Source organism: Wolffia australiana, chromosome 15 (assembly GCF_029677425.1).
Source record: "Wolffia australiana isolate 7733 chromosome 15, ASM2967742v1".
NCBI classification, from domain to species: Eukaryota; Viridiplantae; Streptophyta; class Magnoliopsida; order Alismatales; family Araceae; genus Wolffia; species Wolffia australiana.
The window spans coordinates 12,905,634-12,913,108 of NC_135849.1; the positions used below are offsets into that span (position 1 = coordinate 12,905,634).

The following is a 7,475-nucleotide window of genomic DNA, read 5'->3' on the forward strand; positions in this document are numbered from 1 at the left end:
CCACCTCTTCAAAATAACTTTTTAATATCTTCTCAAAGAGCCTAGAGGAAATGACAAATAATACAAATATCAAGGTCTTGTTTCATCAGCACAGTATGTTCAGGTCTTGTCTCATCCTAGATAGAACTTGGTCTGGTCAAGTTACTGGCCCAGTGGACAATCCCATAATCAAAATCACAATTAAAGCCAAAGTAAATGGCAAAGACAAAATAAAAGTTAAAGTCAAAGTCAAATACCAAAATAAAACACATAAAAATCAATGGTAACTATTATTATACAATACCTGCTTCCATAAATGCCGAAGAACTAGACTTCAAGGGTCAATATGGTTCCTGAGGGAAATTTTACAGACGATCATAAAAGGATATGCTGACAGACGATCAAATTCACAAGCAGGATGAACACAGTTACAAATATACGAACATTAATACCACCCTGAGAGAAATTTTCCTTCAAGTGGACAACCAAAGTGCTTTTGTAGGTAATCTAGTCGAACCCATTACCAGAGACTGTTGTGAAAAAGACATCGCTAGAGGATTACTGAGAGGTTGGGAATTGGTGCAAGAGGAAAAGAGAATAACACCATGGGTACTTATCATACAAGAGAAAGAATCTGGGGAATTTATTTTCAAAACTTATCTACCCCATCATTAGAATCAAAGTAAAAAATGTAAAGGTTAAAGCACTTGGAATGTAGTTGTTTTAGTCACATAGGTATAGCTGAATTGAAGGGACCCTCACAGAGAGAGGGAGAGAGAAAGAGCCACCAAAATGTTGTTTTTCAGTGAAACATCTATTATCTAGATTGAGGGTTGCTGTAGAGGGATCTTAAGGGGTTTACTTCCAATTGGACCCATAAATCCATGTCTGTTCGTTCTCTCTCTCCCTCTGCATCTCTCAATATAGAGACATTAATAAACAAATATTTTGTAGCCTTCATTGATTGAGTAATCCCCATTGCAAATTATGAAATCCGTTCAAACCAAATAATTGCTAACTCAAGAAAACCCTGACTCAATAACAATTCAAAATACTTTAATGGGAGACAGAGAACTGCATCACCGACATTTGGCCTCGACAAATTTCACCAAATTGTCAACCTGTGATCTCCTCAATATCTATGGATTAGAGGTCCGTCCAGACGACAAGTGATATCATGTTCCATCTAATTCAGTGGAATTACAAACTCACATAAACGAATATTAAAGATCCGGAGATAACACAGATTAAGTAGGACAGGAATATTTTCAAACCACGGCTAAGTTATCAGAGAGAACATGTAACAGATGAAATACCCACTCAGAGGCACGTTTTAAGTTACCGAAAATCTAAAGCTTCTTCCTGCGTGGTGGCTGTTTCTCTGTGGCCAATCTATAAATCCAGTACACCTGCAGGAAAATTGAAAATAAATTCACAGAAAGCGGGGGCGAATCCCTAGACGAAATCGCTGAAAAACTCGAAAAAGACTATGGCAAAGCGAACAATTGCGAAGATCTACCAAGGCGAACGCGTGCGCGCCGATGAGAACGACGACGAGAAAAGTTGGAACGCCTGGAAGCCATGGAACTCCGTCCGTCGTCTGCTGCCCTTCCGCCATTTCTCTCTTCTCTACCGCGATCACGAGAGTATCTAATACTTTCTTTTGGGGGGTAAGTGTTCACGTGTACCGTTCTTCGTCATCCGATCTGTCGGTGTTATAGTGAAGGGACGCGAACGGGAGGATTTTACGTCCCAAGACGAAAAATCGTCCGTTCTGCGAGGTTGGATAAACCGGGACGGAAGTTCGTCCCGAGACGAACAGACAGGACGGTTTTCGCCCACTCGCACGAAAAAACCGTCCTGTCCGCGTCTCGACACTCATTCCAGACGTTGGACGGGACGATCTTCGTCCCGTCGTGTCCATCGGTCCATGTCCCCGGACGGTTTTTTATGATTACTTTTGTGCTAATGGGTATTCTATGGTTTCACATGTGCATAATATCACATGGATGAGAAGATACACTTCTCCAAGAGTTGGAGAACTTTTTAGAGTTTAGTGATTCTCAAAAAGGGGCTTGAAATGAGAAAGATGGTGTTTTGGGCCTTTAAACTAAAAATCAGAGGAAGATGGGCCACTACCCGACCGTTCCATTAGGAGTTCAAAAGCATTCCAAAGAAATAAGTTGAAGATTCAAAGGGGACACTCCCATGGAGAAAAAGAGTAAAAAATGGCAAGAAAAGAAAATAGAAAATACCCAAAAAGGGTATTTTAATAATACTTCCAATCTACAAATACTCTTTCCTCCCTCATTTTTCCGCATTCTGGATGTGCTCTAGCAAGTGGCTAGCCAGCAAGACGAAGGCACATTTCAGAATCCAAGTTGTTGAACCTGATTAATGTAAGTTTCTTGAAGGTTTCACTCAATCTCGTCTCTTGTTTGTATTGAATATAAGGATCCAGACTTGACATGAAGCATTGAGGGATTATCAGACTTGGATTGAGGTTTTAGAAAGCTTGATTTCCATTATCTCATTATCATCCATCCATTTACCCTTACTATCCATCATTTTCTCGCTCTAATCACTCTTTTTCCCTACCCTTTCTCTCTAGAATCGTTTCATTCTCTCTCTAGATCTTCACCCATAACCCCAGTTCATGCCCTCAAAATTTCATAAAAAATCTCATTCATTTGCACCTTCAAATTCCATCTCAAACTTCATCTACACCCTCTCTTCATTTCAGTAATTTTCTCTCTCTAAAATCATTTCATTCTCTCTCTGATATATAATACAGTCTCTCCCTAGATCATCTTTCATCAATTTCCAAAAAAATCGTGCTTGAATTCCATCATTTAGGGCAAAAAAAGTGTAGACATGGTTGTTCTATTCTATTTGTTTAAAATGAACACAAAATTTGCACAAAACAACTGCACAATTCTCACAGTTTAAATTTTACACAAAATTGAAAATGAGAACTGATGTTAGAATAATTTGCACAATTCTCACAATTCGCACAAAAGTTGCACAAAATTCTCACAATTCTGAGATTTCGCACAATTACAACAATTCACACAAATAGAACAATTCACAAATTAGGACAGTTCGCACAAACTGAACAAAATTCGCACAAAGTGAACAAAATTCGCACATGGAGTCAAAAATTGCCCAAAATTTTCAAGATTAAGAAAATCGATACAATCTGCGACAGAATTGCACTGAATTTTCATAATTAATATTAATTCTCGAGAAAAAAGAATGTTTATAGTATTTTTTGTTAGTAAGAGTTGATGTTGAGTAAAATTAACATTGAATAAATAATATTTTGGTAATTCAAATGATCCTAATAACAAGTTTTTCATAGGCATGTAACATCTACATGATGATGTTATTGGTCATATATGTTCGTGACTTCATGTTTATGAATCCTGCTATCAAGTATCAACTATTGGGTTTCCTGATGAGATTGGCGTAAAATTTAAAGTTGACGTGTTAAGGAAGAATAGAATCAGAGCCTTGATCGGTAAACTTTGGTTAGAGGCCAATAGAATAAAATGAAAAAGTTTCATCAATCCTCTCCAATTATTTAGTGATGTCTATTCTCAATGACTTCCACGATCGGAAATACTATTGTTGGATTTGAATAATTTTCAGTTGTGTTATTTAGGCATACTGTAATTTAACATAAATAAATACATGCAGTCACGTGCCAGGTGGCATTACAGAACCACCTGTAATGAATGGACATATTTTAAATAATCACCATTATACATCATACAAAAAATTATCCACAAGAGGGCTAAAATAAAGTTCTTGTATTAGGAAACACAATAATCTAATACACAATAAATTTCTGGAATGTGAGCTGTTATCAAAGAAAGCATAATCAATTCTCTATTATGGTAAGTGAGGTCATCCCAACAGGGCTAAAGATTCTAATGCAGATGTCCCACTGCTGGTTGTAACCCAGAGTAATATGGATGCTGGAGGCGACGATTATCGTTCCTTGAATCTTCCTCATCGTTCGTAAATATCTCTGCAAATGAGATCAGAAAATTGAAATGAGGCAGACAACAAGGACTAATGACCAGATGAAGGAAACGAACCACAAGAAAGATTACAAAATGGGGTATGGAATCCTAAAGACCTGATGAAGTGGGGTAGCTTCCAAAGGCACATATAGAGTTTGAATTTTCATTTTAAAAGAGATTCTTTGTGCTGTTCCCATTTAAGGTATTTAATAAAGAGAGAAACACCTTTAAGACCAGTAAGATCGATGTTTTTTCCCGAGTAGTTAATGTCAAATAAGTGAACAGAAATAATTTGCGACATCGGCAAAACATTTAAAAATGATGATACAAAAGAATCACAGTCAATGAACATGAGTTAAATCATGCAAAAAAGAATACAAATCATCAAAAAAAAGATTTTGTTCAATGACAAGAAAGAATACAATTCAGTGGAAAGATAATGAATAAGAGAAAGGCAAAAAAAGGTAGACTCAAAATCATCGACAATGAACAAAAAAAACACAGAAAATGCAATACCTAGAATCAACGGTGCTAGAATCCTCCATACATTTCTGCAACAGTAAATAGGAATTATAGCATCCAAATGAATACATCAAGTCCACAAATCACATGAAGGGTTCCATGAGATAAATAGTCCATCACGAGTAGGCTCCAATCAGAGTAAACATTGATTCTGTCAGCAGTTCCAAAGCTTGTTCTCTAACTGAACAAGTAATCTCTGAATGCAAATATAACTTGAATAAAACAAAAAAGTAGAGATATCGAGACCATTGCGGAAATTTTGATTCATACTTCCTGAAGTGTTTGAAGACTTATAAACTCGATGTTGAGATGTGATTTTGTCAAATCCTGACGAATGTGAGGTCGCATGTCATCATTGCTTGAGTCCACACATCACCATCTTAAATCAATAAAACATATACTTAAAAAAAAATACACATAATATCTGCAAAATTGGACAGTTTATCATCACCACATATCGGCCCACCATGCATTAGATAGGGTAGTAGGGTTCTCATTTTGTAAAACTAAAATTTTTATGCTACCCTTACCGGATTGCGACGTTGTGCGAGATTAATACTCTCAACGTGATCGATGCCGTGCTAACCCAAAAAACGTTAGTAAAAATGGAAAAGAGCTATGAGGGTCACGACCCATTCGAATTCCAAAAATACAGATTCAAATATGTAAGAAAGATGAGTGAACAATCGTCCAGGACACAGTAATTATAGAGTATTCTGGACATTAGCCGGAGGATTGATTTTCCATTGGAATGCTAGAGGAGTAATGTCGAACGTCATCGGGACGTCGTCCGGTCGACACTGAATATGATGGTTTGCTGCTGATAAGGGATGATGGTATCGGACTACGGCAGTGTCGTCGTCCGACGGATCAAAACCCTAATATGTCGATGTAACTACGATGCAAAGATGATTGCCCTACTTGTCGTACGTGCAGGCTCCAACTCGAGGGGGCGACGAGCTCCAAGCTTGGACGGGTCGCCGGGTGATGGTGACGGTGGCCTCTCGAACCTCGTCGGAGCGACGAAGGCGTCTATGGCCGAATGGATTCTATCCGTAGAGCTCGCACATAACGGAGGGTATTGTCCATACCAGTAAGACACTCAAATGTCCTAGTTTCCCTCAATCCTCTCACCTACCTAGCCCGAGCACGGTGGAGTCAAGACGACAATACACTGCAATAAGTAAATAAACGAGCGACGGGAGAGGATGGCGTACCTCGTCGGCGGGCTCAAAGTGTGGGATTCATTGATGATCAGGGCGATCGGAGCGGGTAGAGCGGAGAGACGCCAGAGAGAGTCGGCGTAGCTCGACTGACCGGAGGTGCGGGAGCGAATGGGTAATGCTCAAAGCTGAAGAGTCGAGGGAGAAGAGTGGGCAGTGCTTGAGCGACGGGTCTTGGCAGCGGGTCGAGCGTGCGCGACGGAGTTGATTTTCCTCCAGAGGCTGGGATATCCACTGCCTTTTTCTGTTGCAAAAAACCGAACGGGAAGGGTCACAAGGGGGTGGGGGGAGTGCAAATACGCTCAGGCTTATTCCCGTTGTCCTTCCTCACCCGAATTGCTCAGCCAGTCCAGGTAGCTTGCGGTGGATCAGTCACCTTCCCCGTCGAGCGAGGGTCGCCCAGCGTCGTCCGACGTGGAGAGGTGGTCTGATCTTGCAGATCCTGTGGGCAGAAATAGATCCCGCGAGGGGGGGCGTCAACACCAACAGCCATTCGACCTTAGCCCGCTCAGTTGATTCCCGCCTCGGTCGAGGTCCGGCGCCCACAAATTTGTAAAATCATAGGCGAGGGTTCGCGATTGTCCGTGGGAGGGGTGTCGCGATGCGTCACAGATTGTTCTGCCCGGAGCTTATGGTTAATCCATTCGTCCGATCGATTGCGCGATCAACGACCACAAGGGGAACTCTATTCTGTTCGAATAGCCAGAGGCAATGGCAAAGGTTCCGCCGAGCATGAGAATTGGCTCAGGCGGGTTCCAATGAACTGGTCAGGGCGAGGGCTGGCGGTAGTCCTCGCAGTTTCCCCGGAGACGATTTGCCCCCCCGTTCTCTCGTTCAATGCTCGTTCTTCCCGTGTTTTTTTCCTCCTCCCTGAATGCGGATGAGACCAAGTAAACAGGAAAACAACTCCAAAATCCACCAATTACCTGGTCTAAGGTTTAGGGCGCCCATCTCCTCCCTCATAAATGGGCCATAAAGGGTCCTTTTGGGGAGTCCTTATAAATGGGCTCCCCCTTACAAACAAAGAAGAAACTAAAGAAGATGAAGGGGGGGAATTAGGGGAAATAGGAAAAAAAACGGGGAATGGGCAAGGGGAGAGGGGGTCAATGGAATGCCCCTCCCCCATGACAGTAAAACAGCGGCTGGACGACATGTCGCGGACACAACAATTACGCGACGAAAACATAATGACGAGAACGAGAAAGAGACAAACACGTAGAAAAATGATGAAAACAAACGATAAGTGAGCGTCTATCACCCGGCCTTTGACGTTGAGGGCGGGCGACGCGGACAACGTTGTCGACGAACTTCAATGGCGTGCACCATCAAGGAGTCTTGCATCTAGCTCGCGGTCCTCTTCCATCTTCGTCACCGGTATCGTGTGTTGGACAACTAATCTGCGCCATGAAAAAATGAAAGAATTTAGCATCATTATCATCATGATTTTTGTTCACCAAGTCAAGGAGCAATAACAGAGTTCTCAATGTGGAAATAAATGCATAGTTCAAAACAGCAGTCAAGGAACAATAACAGAGTATATGTCATAAGATGAATACAAAATATTAAGAGTCTAACAAGTGGGGGCATTCACACGAATGGCAAATGGCTCATCACCATCATCAACCCCTTCCGCTCTTAAATCGTCTTTGTTGTACCATGACTTCAACATCATCAGGACTTCAACGCTCTCTGCCGTGAGCCTCAATTGCTTGTAGTTGATTAC

At 41.3% G+C, this 7,475-nt stretch overlaps 2 long non-coding RNA genes across 5 annotated transcripts; both read right to left on the reverse strand.

Annotated features, from left to right (window-relative positions):
* Positions 1 to 1,140: 1,140 nt before the first annotated feature.
* On the reverse strand, positions 1,141 to 1,887 carry LOC144713130 (uncharacterized). The gene is made up of 2 exons (XR_013583960.1): positions 1,499 to 1,887; positions 1,141 to 1,388 (listed from the first exon to the last, which is right to left on the reverse strand). It is a non-coding gene; the product is annotated as an uncharacterized LOC144713130 (long non-coding RNA).
* A 1,889-nt stretch (positions 1,888 to 3,776) lies between these two features.
* On the reverse strand, positions 3,777 to 6,686 carry LOC144713104 (uncharacterized). Of its 4 annotated transcripts, none has more exons than XR_013583958.1 (5): positions 6,084 to 6,685; positions 5,747 to 5,996; positions 4,800 to 4,856; positions 4,524 to 4,725; positions 3,777 to 4,012 (listed from the first exon to the last, which is right to left on the reverse strand). It is a non-coding gene; the product is annotated as an uncharacterized LOC144713104 (long non-coding RNA). The 4 variants fall into 4 exon arrangements; XR_013583956.1 differs by having other exon boundaries at positions 4,800 to 4,908; XR_013583957.1 differs by having other exon boundaries at positions 4,524 to 4,856; positions 6,084 to 6,686.
* Positions 6,687 to 7,475: the final 789 nt, after the last annotated feature.